This window comes from Crotalus tigris, unplaced genomic scaffold (genome assembly GCF_016545835.1).
Source record: "Crotalus tigris isolate CLP2741 ecotype Arizona unplaced genomic scaffold, ASM1654583v1 scf7180000024366.3429058, whole genome shotgun sequence".
Taxonomy (NCBI): domain Eukaryota; kingdom Metazoa; phylum Chordata; class Lepidosauria; order Squamata; family Viperidae; genus Crotalus; species Crotalus tigris.
Window position 1 is genome coordinate 981,466 of NW_024100535.1, and position 13,146 is coordinate 994,611.

The 13,146-nt window shown below is 41.7% G+C and overlaps 1 protein-coding gene across 5 annotated transcripts in view; it reads right to left on the minus strand.

Moving 5' to 3' along the window:
- The window catches only part of PRKG1 (protein kinase cGMP-dependent 1), a 1,362,786-nt gene that overhangs the window by 701,834 nt on the left and 647,806 nt on the right, over positions 1–13,146 (minus strand). The window lies entirely within an intron of this gene.

The following is a 13,146-nucleotide window of genomic DNA, read 5'->3' on the forward strand; positions in this document are numbered from 1 at the left end:
ATAAATAGCCTTATTTAATTTATATACCATGTTAGGTTTTGCAATTTCATATCCTGGTGCTTGGATCATATAAATTTCTTCCTCTAACTCAGCATTGAGGAATGCAATTGTGATATCAAAGTGCCAGATTTTATGCTTATATGCTGCTGCCAATGCCAGTGCTAATCTTATACTTTCACTTTTCACAGTTGGCGCAAATACTTCATCATAGTGCACGTTCTTTAATTGTGAAAAACCTTGTGCCACTAACCTGGCCTTATACTGTACATCATTATTTGGCAATATCTTTTTCTTATATACCCACTTACAACCCACAGCTTTGGTTCCTTGTGGCAAAGTCACTGATTTAAATACTTCATGATCTCCCATGGATTTCATCTCTTTATCCATGGCCTCCTTCCATCTTTCTTGTTCAGCTTTTGGTAATGCCAACACCTCTTTATAATTCTTGGCTCATACCACACATTGCAAACCTTTACCTTGCTGGCAGAATACCTGTCAGGCGGAATTCCTTTGTTACATTGCTCTGACCTACGTGGTATTAACTGCTCCTGTGTCTCAATTCTTTCTGGTTTCATGTCTTGTTCAGCTTCTCCTCCCTGAACATTGACATCTTCAATAATCAATTTTTTATCATTAGATGAGTTATTGTCATTAAATAGATCACCATCATTAAGTGAGATATACCCAGAATTTGCATTAATTCTGTCCCAACTTTGTTCTGCAAAATTAGCAGACCTTGAAATTATAATTCTTTTACTTTCATCGCTAAAGCGACATCCTTTTGACCCTGGCTCATAGCCCACAAACCTGAGCTTTCTTGCCTTTTGCTGTCCCTTTCTTCTGATTGCTTTTGGAATATGTACCCATGCAGTACTTCCAAAAATTCTCAAATGTGCCAGTGATGGCTTTCTCCCATATAGAATGGCATATGGAGTGTTATTAATGGAGGAACTCCACAGCCTGTTAATTATATAATTAGCAGTCAATATGGCTTCTCCCAAATATGACCTGCTCAAACCAGAATCCTCCAATAATGAATCTTTCATTCTTTGCAAAACACCATTCCTTCTTTCAGCTACACCATTCTCTGCTGCTGTGTGTAAAGATTTGTATGTCTGTGTCTTATCACCAACTGCCCCAACCATTGTTGGAATTTAGTTGACATAAATTCAGTACCTCTGTCAGTTTGCAACTGACACACTTGTTGTCTGTATCTTCTCTCTACAAAACTTACCCACTGTTTGAATTGTTGTAGCACCTCTGTCTTATCTCTAAGCAAGTAGCAAAACGAATACCTGCTATAATCAACAACAATTACCAGTGCATATTTCGCTCCTCCCAAACTGGCTTGCATAGGTCCCACCAGATCTGCATGAACCAGCTCTAGAACTCTTTTTGTTTGTCTTGTGCTACATTTACTAACTGGGAATGCCTTTGACTTTGATGCTTTGCATACTGCACAGTCCAAATATGTTTTGCATCCCTTCAAATTTAGCCCTTCTGCAAAATCTTGCATTTGCTGCAAAACTTTAAAGCTTGCATGGCCAAGTCTTCTATGTAGAAGATGAACACATGAATCATGCTCTGCAACATTCTTAAATATATGGGAACATTGAACTTTTGTCCCTGCAATACATATAGATTATCTTCCTTTATGCCTTCTGCACAAATATTCCCATTCCTTTTGATGAGACATTTCCCATTTACAAAAATGACCTCAAAACCTTGTTTGTCTAAATTAGACACACTTAACAAATTATGTTCCATCTCAGGTACACAAAGCACATTGGTAAACTTGGATTCCAAATATGGAATTTTTACATCGCCTCTTCCAATGACTTTTGCTTTCTGGCCATTTGCCAAAGCCACAGCTTCTTGTGCTACTGGAACAAACCTGCAAAATAATTCAGAGTCATTAACAATTGTTTGACTTGCCCCACTATCTATTAGCCACTTGTCTCTGTTGTTGCTTTTGCAAAATTTTGCAACACCAAAATGTTCCTTTTGCAAAGCAGTCCTTTTTCCTTGCACAAATGTCCTTTGCTGCAAACAGTTCCTTTGCAAATGTGTGCTCGCTCCACAAATGTAGCAAGTCTTTTCCCACCGAGCAGCTCTCTGCTTGCAAAATCTCTCCTTTATTGCAATTTGGTCCGGGTCTGATCTGCTTGTTTCTTCTCCTCTGGAGACTTGCAGTCTGGACCCCCTCCTCAGGAATTTCTCCTCCTCGTGGCTGCTTCTAAAATGGCGTTTTTCTTCTTCATTAAGCAAACATGCCTTTAAAGCCTCAAAATTTAAGTCTTGCTCTTCTTTGCACTCAAATATTGCAGAAACTGTGTCCCAGGTTTTATCTAAACTGTTCAACACCAATAAAACCTTCTGGGACTCAGGGAATTTAATCCCACGTTGTTCTAAGTCCAAAAATAAACTTTGCATTTTATTTAAATGCTGTTCCACAGATTCACCTGGTTGCAAACAGGCCCTGTAAAGTTTTCTTGACAATTGCACTATGTTGAAAGCAGAAACCTTCATGTGCACAGCTCTCAATTTCAACCAAATCTCCTTTGCAATCTTTAAATTTGCAACATTTAGAAATTGTGCATCATCTAAATTCAAGATGAGATAAGCCATTGCTTGATCATGGCTTTTCTGATCAGCAGCTGCAAATACTTGTGGTGGATTTTCTACAATATACCACAGCTCTTTTGCTTTGAGCAAACATTTCATTTTAGCAGCCCACACAATGTAATTCTTCTGACCTAAATGAGGCTCACAGCTTTCCTCAAATTCCATTGGAGCCATTCTGCTAATTCTGCCTTGTTCTTATACTTTCTAAACACAGGCAATTTCTTCCAGCTTTAAATTACAATGCAGTCCTTAGTAAGCTCTCGGCCCATAACCTGTTAGAGAATTTTAATTTCTCTATTGGTGAAAAATAAATCAGAAGCTCTCACAGTTGACTGCATTTAGCTGATTCAAATAACTTTATATTTATATAAAAATATTTACAATACCATTCTTCTTTACAGCAACATATCTTAATGAAGACTTCTTACAGAGACAGACCAGAGACAAAACCTTGAGACTGGAAATCCAGCTCCTAACTCAAAACTTTTTGCACAGACTCAGTAGCACTTTCCTCACATTGGCTGACTGAGTTACCACATGACTCTTCCTGTTCATGAATATTCCAACAACACCCATTAGGATTAAACCTAGAAGGGTGCCTTTTGCTCTCAAAAGCAAAATTGATGCAGAGCTGGACAAGCTGCTCCAGCAGGGCATATTAGAACCTGAGGACTCTAGTCCATGGGAAACCCCCATTGTAAAGCTTCTGAAGGCTAATGGAGAAGTCCGAATTTGTGCGGACTATAAATGTACACTGAATAAACAGTGTACAGCATGCAACAGCATGCATATCCAGTGCCTGTGGTAAGCCACATTCTGGCCTCCCTCAAGGGGGGGGGCAAATTTTTGCAAAACTTGATTTGGCACAGGCCTACCAACAGTTACCTGTTGATGAGGAAACAGTTGAGGCTCAAACAATTGCAATGCACCTGGGAGCCTTTAAGGTCAAAAGACTGCAGTTTGGGGTTCATGTAGCTGCTGGCATCTTCCAAAGTGTAATGGAGCGCATGCTCTGTTGTATTCCTGGGGTCTGTCCTACTTCGATGACGTCCTCATTGCTGGAGAGTCATCTCTAAACTTAGCTGAAAGATTAAGAGCTGTCTTGCTTCGTTTCTGCCAAGCGGGTCTGAAACTGAAGCAAGATAAATGTGAAATTGGAGTCACTTCCATTGAATTCTTAGGCTTCAGAATTGGTGCTCAAGGCATCCACCCTGCTGAATCCAAGCTCCAAGTGATTCAGCAGGCCCCAAGTCCCCAGTCCAAAAGTGAACTTCAGGCTTTCTGGGACTCCTAAATTTTTATCATGCACACAAGGCTGCAGTGGCTGAGCTGTTACACTGGCTCTTGGATAAACAGGCTCCATGGCAGTGGACAAAGGTCCATGAAAGGAGTTTCAATGAGGTCAAGGCCTTGCTCTCTTCAAATGCAATCTTAGCGCATTTCAATGAGCAATTGCCAGTGTGCATCACATGTGATGCATCCCCTTATGGAGTGGGAGCAGTACTTAGCCACCTGAAGGCTGATGGGACACAAGTCCCTGTAGCCTACTATTCAAGGACTGTGTCATCTGCAGAGCGCAATTACGCTCAGATTGACAGAGAAGCCTTGGCCATAAAGGCTTGCATAAAGAAATTTTATGATTTCTTATATGGCCTCCACTTCATGGTCTATACAAACCATAAGCCTCTGCTGGGTTTGTTTACCACAAACAAGCAGACCTCTAACATAATATATCCTAGAATGCTGAGATGGTCAATTTTCCTGTCAGCATATGATTACACTTTGATTCACAAACATGGGAATGAAATGGGCCATGCAGATGGCCTCAGCAGATTACCTCTAAAATAGATAGAGGCAGACCCTGCTCCTGCTATTAACATTCTCTCTATTCAGGAGTTGCCTCAATGCTAGGGACATGGCTGAAGAAACTGCCACTGATCACATGCTTACATGCATGCTGACATGGGTGTTGTCAGGATGGCCTGACACGTGTCCAGATACTGAGTTTCAAAGCTTCTGGCACGAGCTTTCCACATTCAAAGGATGTCTGTTATGGGGTAGCAGGGTAGTCATCCCAGCCTCATTGAGGACTAGAGTCTTGATCTCTCTGCATGAGGGACATCCGGGTATAGTCTGGATGAAAGTGCTTGCATGTAGCCATCTCTGGTGCCCTGGGCTCAATAAAGACATCGAGGCCCAGGTTAACGGGTGCCAAGTGTGCCAACAGTCAAGGCCTGAAATGCCTCAGGCCCCTGTACAAAGGTGGGAGGAGACACAAGCCCCTTGGTCAAGGGTACATATAGATTATGCTGGGCCTTTTCAGGGGCAATTCTTCCTTGTCCTCATTGACAGCCATTCTGAGTGGCTAGAGGTTGTACCTGTTTCCTCCACTACTATCATACTCCACTACACGACCATCCAGGTTTTGAGAGGAATCTTCACCTCCCATGGGCTTCCAGATGTCCTGGTCTCAGACAATGGCCCCCAATTTACTTCTTCTGAATTTCAGGCTTTTCTACAGGCCAACTTGATCCGGCATGCAACTTCAGCACCATTTCATCCATCTTCCAACAGCCGGGTAGAGAGGATGGTGCACACTACCAAAGATGCTCTCAAGAGAATCACTTATGGCAGCTGGCATCATAGGTTAGCTGATTTCCTTCTTTCACAATGCACCACACCTTGCACAGCCACAGGAAAGAGCTCAGAACTCCGCTGGGGTCACCGCCTCATCATGAAACTGGACAGGTTGCACCCAGACCGGATGGCTTCACAGGTGTCACAGCCGCAGGCACCCAGGAGACTACAGGTGGGTGATCCAGTCTGGGCAAGGAACTATGGACCTGGTATGCAAGGTCTCTGGGCTGCTGTCATACGAAGTGGCCTTGGACGATGGGCACGTCATCCAATGTCATGTAGACCAACTGCGCTGGAGGCTTTCCAGCAACACTTCTGCTCCTGGCTCTGCTCTTGGGGGGCAGGAGGACCATAATCACAATTCTGAATCACAGTCTCCCCACTCTAGCAGTTCTTCACATGCTGCCGCACATGTTCGCAGAAAGGGGGCATTCACACACTTTGGCTATTGCTCCAGACAGGGAGTCTCCAGAAAGGGGGTTTGCCATGGAGGTGGCTCCTGACTCTGGCACCTCCAGCACATACACGGAGGCCATAGGTTATTGGGGCACATCAGCCACTCAGGCCACTCCAGCTGCTGGTCTTGGGCTCGAGGGACAGTGCTCCCAAGAGGAGTCCATTGTGGCCTTGGGGAATTCCACCCCACCACTGGACTTGGGGAATTCCACCCCTCCCCCAAGGAACCCTGGCTGGAATTCAGAGGATTCAGCCAGTCAGCAGCTGGGTGGGGCACCTGGGTCTTTGGGGCATCAAAGTCCTGGTCTGCCTAGCCTGGCAGGCGAGCTGGCAGGCCAGGCACACACACCAGCCATAAGAAGGTCACAGTGGGCCAAGGGTCCACCTAAACATCTTAAAGACTATGTGAGGTTTCTGTCTAGCACAAGGGAATCTTACTAGTTCTTCAAATTGCAGAGCAAACACTCAAACAAAGGGGTGCTACACCTCAAGATATTAAGCATTGTGATTATATTCTTGTACATATTAAACAATGGATGAGTGGTCTGACTGTGTGCAGGCAAGATGTATAACAACAACAACATGCCAATTGAACACATGTATGTATGCTGCTATAATGATAAGGGTACTTATTGTTTTATCTAGGTGGGAGGGGCGTTATGTCCTGGACCTGCTGAATCATTCAGCAGGCTCAGAAATGTTGCAAAGGGTCCCGGGCAAACCACAAGGCTGCCCAGGACCAGACTGGCTGTCTCCAGCCTTGCGCGCATGCGCAAGGTGCGAAAACAGCTTTGCATTCATTGGCTGACACTGGCCTTTGCAAGGATGCTATAAAAGGCCTGCGCGCCATTTTTTCTGTTGGTGTTGTGTTGGAATAATCAATAAAGAATACTTGCTGTTACACCATTCGTTTCCTCGCAATGCTTTTAACCTGCGGATTTAACAGCACCCAAAAGGAGAAGCTATTTGCAGCCTATTGTGTACAGTTCCTTTAGTCCAGGAAAGAGATAATAGGTCTAATAGTTAATGTAGTTACAGACACGAGGAATAAAGTAACAATTGACACTATTTAAGTAGAGCCACAGAAGAAAGAAAAGCTGCTTGCAACTCAAGGGTAATTTTTCCTATGCCTGTGTTTATATTAGATTAGAAAGTGGGAAGGAGAGAAAGTTTTTCTTTTTTTCCCACAAAATGAAACCTGCAGGAAAAAGTAGAACCCATTTGCAGTCTATAGACTGCATGTGTAAGGTGATAAGTTGGGTCTTCAGCCTTAAAGGAACAGTAAGAGTAATATTTCATTCTTGAAGAGGGAAGGAAGAAAAAAATTACATATTATTCCATAAAGCAGTGGAAGCAATTGGCAGGACTGTATGAAAATGGAAATAGCAGAGTGACTGTGTTTCTCATAAAGAGAGAATTAGGGTGATTAGGGTGAGGTCTACTGGAGTAGTAGGGCTGAAACTCAAAAGCAAATGTTTTATAGATAGTCCTTGTCTTTCTTATGATTGTCTTACTTATGACGAATGTTTCTTCTTGTCATTATAAAATGTCACATTCCCTCTCTGATCACATGACATAATTTTGAGCATTTCTGACTAGTTGCGGTATCCCACAATCACATGGTTGTGGCTTGCAATGTTTTTTGTCAGTTTCCAGCATTTTTTAATGGTGTAGCAAAAAAAAAGCCCATTCAACTCTGCAATTCAATTAACAACCTTCATAAAAACAGTCATAAAACCAGAACTGGTCATATGAGGTGCAGTCGCAAGATGGACACAGTTTAAAACTGAAATTCTGGACCCAAATGCGATCGTAAGTCAAGGACTATCTGTAACCTTTGGGTCCAAGTTAAAAAAAAATTATGCCATCTGAGATGTATCAAATCCAAGAGTGCAGATATCACTGGATAAGCTACTCTCCTTCCCACTTGTCCATTCTCCTCATACCTGGATCCAAAATAAGTTCATGTTAAATTAGAAACCAGTAGAACAGCTGAACAATAAAAGCAAAAGTAGGAAGGCAGTGAGTTGGAGAATGTAAACTTCTCCAAAAATAAGAGGCCCAAGATGTTGAGAGCCAGACAGTTGAGGTAGGAAAGGTAGGCACCATCATATATGGCAGAGGTCCCCAACTCCTGGTTCACAGACCAGTACCGGGCTGCAGCATGCCAGCAACCGGTCTGCACAAACAAGCAAAGCCCCATCCGCAAGATGCAGGCAGCACACAAAACCATGCACCCTCCGGTCCATGGAAAAACCTCTCTCTACGGAATCGGTCCCTGGTGCCCAAAAGGTTGGGGACCTCTGATATATGGCTTTTGGATGAAAGCAAGGTGATGGAAAGGAAGAACTGCATTATAGAAAAACTTGCATTGCACAGGAACACAACCATTTTCTGTGTGGCTGAAAGACAAGCATGAAAAAATGTGTAAAACATACCACATTCCAGTGCCTAAATTTAAAGAAAAACATATGCTGAAGATTTTCAGATCTCAGGTTTCCATAGAAGTAACTATTTTATGAACATCTTACAGAGACAGTTGCCTCTCTGTAATTGAACAACTTAATAAGGATTGTCATAGACACTGGTCACAAATTGCTGAGTTATCTGTTGGGAAATAAAAAATTAGAAAGGAAAAGAAATGGAAATGAAGAACTTCAATAAGTGGGCATGACTCACTAACTTTAAGTGATATAAGTGGCACAGCAATTTCAGTATGTCTAGAAATATATAATAAAAAAGTAAAATAAATTCTGTATTTCCCACTGGTTAAGACAAAGGCATGAAATTGATATTCAGAGATAAATAGCTTAATATATGTATCCATCCTAATCTCTATGTATAAGTCTTGCTGTATTTGACTTGATTAATAGTTCTGATAACACTGGAGCCTCTTCCTAATAGTATACCTATTTACTGCTAACAAGAAACTAATATCTATCAAAATGGTATTTTTATGCATCAGCTTCTTCATCTGACTTAGCGACTAGTAATTAAATAAGAATAAATGGAGATGTAAAGTACGGTATAAAAAAAGAAACTAATTGCTGAAATCACAATGGTAGTGCTTTCTACAAACAAGCATTTTTTGGGGCATTCCATTTATTTGGTGAGGGTAGGAAACGGCGCAAAGGAACAAAATTGACAAATGCCACTATTTGATCCACCAAAGAAAGACAGAAAGGGAAAGCATGCAAAGCCAACAATATCAAAGAAGTTTCCATGTTCTATAGATGTGTCAGCAGGAAAGACATGATTTGAAACATCAGTGTGTTTTCCAAAGTGCAAAATGCCAAAAGTAAAAACGTTTCTTGTGTGCACTGGCCTTTAGAAATCAAAGTTCAGTCAATGAATACCTCTGAGGCAAAATTTAGATTGCTCCCATTGTTAAGGTGACCAACCGTCCTCCTTTAGGGAGGACAGTCCTCCTTTTGTAAGGTCTGTCCTCCCTCAAAAAGTGTCCTCCTACATGTCCTCCTTTTTGATATTTGAAGACTAATCTGTAGGGCTTTTTTTCCTCATAGAACACTCAGAACAGTGTTCTGACATCTTTTTTTGATGGTTTTTTTTCAACTTTTGCATGAGCTGTGCTACTCCCCCTATTGGCTTTCGAAAGCCAATAGTAATTGCTGCTGAGTGCGCCAAAACACCCGGCAGGCAAACTTTGCACATGCAAGTTGTCTGCAGCGAAGGCGAATTGGCAGGAACTTTGCACCCCTCCCTGCTACCCAACTATACCACCTCCTAGTTAGTTTCGAAGATACCTGGAGGAGACTGGAGCGGTAAGTTTCTCTTGATCTTCGGCTCTGCTAGGGCAATAATGGGTGCGGGCTCAAGAGGCAGGGGCGGTGGGGGTGCTGCGGGCAGAGATGTGAGGGGCAGCAGCGGCTGGCTGCCCCCCGTGTGTGGGAGTCGCAGGCCCATCTCTATACGGGGCTGCGCAGGGTGGGCGGTGGTGCTGCCGGGGGAGCTGCAAACAGGGTCTGTCAACAGCAGGCTGCCCCCCGGGGCTGAAGCCGGCTAGTGCTTTGGGAGCCTGCTCTACACGGTGGGGCAGCAGTGCTGGCGGGGTGGCTGCAGGCAGGGGCGCGGCGGGCGATTGACCTTCTATGGTCCGGACCAACTTTTACGATATTTTTTTTTCAATTTATTTGTGTCCTCCTTTTCATTGTAAAAAAGTTGGTCACCTTACCATTGTAAATGTCATTGCAATCAGGCTTGGGCAATGTTGACCAAAGCATGAGAAATGCAACCAATCATTGTCAACTGACCAGGATTTGAAATAAAGACGTGCCAAGGTCATGCATCCCAACCTAAGCAAAATTACATCTCTCAAGTTTAGTTCCACACAGCTTCTCATTTTTCAGACTCAGGTTTTGTTCCAATTCTGCACTGCTTTGAGTATTTTTTAAAAAGTCTGCCATGAACAATTATACTCATTTTCATCTACTTTGCATACTTCTCCTTTGATCCTCCCAGAACTTATATACTTATCAACACATTAGCTGGACTCAAAAGAGCAGCGCAATTTCCATTGAATTCCCAATCTTCCCTTTTTAGGGAAAGTTGTAGAGAATATGATCAACTTGCAGTTCTCAAGGGTCTTGGAGAAAGCAGATTATCTGGATCTTGGTGATTCAGACCTTATTATAGTACTGAGATACTGCTGACCTACATCTCTAGGAAATTTGGCAGTCGTGAGATGAAGGCATCTGCAATGGTGATGTGGGAATGATCTTAGGAAGCAGAAAAAAGAGCCACTGACTATATAACAATCAGATAAGAGGCAACTGAGCACACAGAAGGAATGGGGCCATGGCAAACATATAAAAAATGAGAGAAGTCTGCTTGTATAGGGCGGAGGGATTGCCTAAAGGCCAGATAGACTGGTGTGGGCCCTCTTGGGATTTGGGACCCCACTAATACTCTAGGCCCGTGATGGTGAACCTATGGCACATGTGCCATAGGTGGCATGCAGAGCCCTCTCTGTGGGCACGCGCCGTCACCCCAGTCCTAGGCCTTCAGCTGAATTTTATAAAACCTTTTCGCTTTAGGGTTAAAAAAAAAGATCTCGCAAAGTTGGAATTGATTGATTGAACTTTTTAGTCCCACCCAGTCTAGCATTACCACTGCAGTCACGCCCACCCAATGGACAATGCCCACCCAATTGGCCACACCCACCCAATGGGCCACACCCACCCAATGGGCCATGCCCACCCAGCACCTGATCATACATAAGTGGGTTTTGGGTTGCAGTTTGGGCACTCGATCTCTAAAAGGTTTGCCATCACTGCTCAAGGCCAAGCTATTAGATGTAAACAGCTTATCGGAAGCCTCTTAATGAACAAAACTGAACTTAAGAAACATGTGTCTTGACATGTTTCTGTCTGGTCTATTGGCAAAGCTGAGAAAAGTCAGAAGACTACTCTTAAATACGCAACACTCCTCATTCCTATCAGACACTGTTTAAAGATTTAAAACCTATAACAATCCTTTTTGGAGTGCTAATTTCAAAATCTGTTTATCTCTCTTTTTTTTCTTTCCTTTTATTTCTATTTTTACCCAGGCTAAATTCCCTACAGTACATCTGTTACTATATTTTATAAATCAAAGGTTCATCAGAAATTATACAGACTAAATGATTTCTATCATTCCACAATTAATTTGGAGTTCAGAATTAATGAGTTTTAACTTGTTCAAAATGTGGTTGGCTATTTCAATTTCAGTTTTAGATCCCATCTTCCTAATTTAGAAATAAAAGGCTCATAAGTTTGAAGAACTGGCATTGAATCTTTTAGAGCCATCTAAAATTTTTGACTTATCTCCAAATTATATAATATTATCACAGAACAAACACATCCACATCCAAATGGTTTGAAAATGTCTTTGGAAAAAAAAATTCCAACAAAAAATTAAGAATTAAAAGTAGGATGAAATGTAGAGATGTAAACTAGGGTCATCATCCTTAGCCCAAATGAAAGAGAAATATATACTATTTCATATATAGTACAGGTAGTCTTGACTTATGACAACAAATGAACCCAAAATGTCAATGTTCGAAATGGAATGGTCACTAATATAAAATTTTCTAGAAATATCTGCTCAGACATATAAATTTAACTCCATTAATTGTAGGTTTAAAAGGGATTTGAAACTCATTTAGTTTGACATATTGAGATGATAATTTCCGAGGTGATTTTTTGGGGGGTGCTATTTTGAATAGTGTTCTCTTGTTTAAAGTGTTTTATATAAGGCTGTTTTTATGCGCATACTTTTGGATCATGATATAATGTTTTCATGATACCTGAACTGCATACCCCAAAGCTAAAACCTCCAACTGAAAAAGAATTAGTTCTTCACAAATTGGGGAGGATGAGAAACAATGGTTGGAAACTGATCAAAGAGAGAAGCAACCTGGAATTAAGGATAAACCTCCTGACAGTGAGGACAATCAACTAGTGGAACAGCTTACCCCCAGAAATCGTGGATGCTCCATCACTGGAAATTTTTAAGGAGAGACTGGACATTCACCTGTCTGAGATGGTATAGGTTCTCCTGCTTTAGCTGAGGGCTGGACTAGAAGACCTCCCAACTCTACTCTCCTCTCCTCTCCTCTCCTCTCCTCTCCTCTACTCTACTCTCCTCTACTCTACTCTAGCAAAGGCTTAAATAAGCCTTAAGGAGGGAAAGGGCTCCATCAGAACTAATGCTCTTTTTCAAGTACTGTGTATTCAACTTTTCTTTTTAAAAGTGAACACTTCATATTATCCTTATGTTTGTACTATTATCACTCCTCCTAACATATGTCTTTCCAGAGCTCCAACAAGTAAATTGAATTATCATGTGGACAGAAGTACAAGTAGATGTTCCAATCAGAGCTTCAGAAGTAACGGTAATAACTGAAATTCATGAGTCAATAATCCTTCTTAAATAGCAGTCAGTACTTCAAAGAACTGAGTTTCTTCATCTAGATTTTGTTGAAACTGCTCCAAGTGCTAACTAAGTGACCTTCCCTGTCAAAGCACTTTGGAAAGGAAATAAAACTAGTTACAATCATGACTACCATTCTCTTATTTATGCATTAATGAGCAGGAGAAATTACACTGAAGTCACCTGTTAACATTCCAAACCACATTACACACGAAGACAAATAATGGTTTAAAATCCCCACAAGGCAGGGAGTGGGGAAGGTCACAAATTAAAAACTGCCTATTTTCATTCCAGAATTTTTCATTTTCAAGAAAATACTATTTCTGATCTCACAACTTTGATAAGGAAAGAATAGTGTGCTTCTAAAATTATGCACAGGAAAACATCCTAAAGAAAACACCAAGCATGAAGGCACTTGGTGTCAGAAATACTACATATGGAACAATAACAGAGAATAAATGTGAACAGTTGCTGGAAAGATTGTTTGCCCTAAGT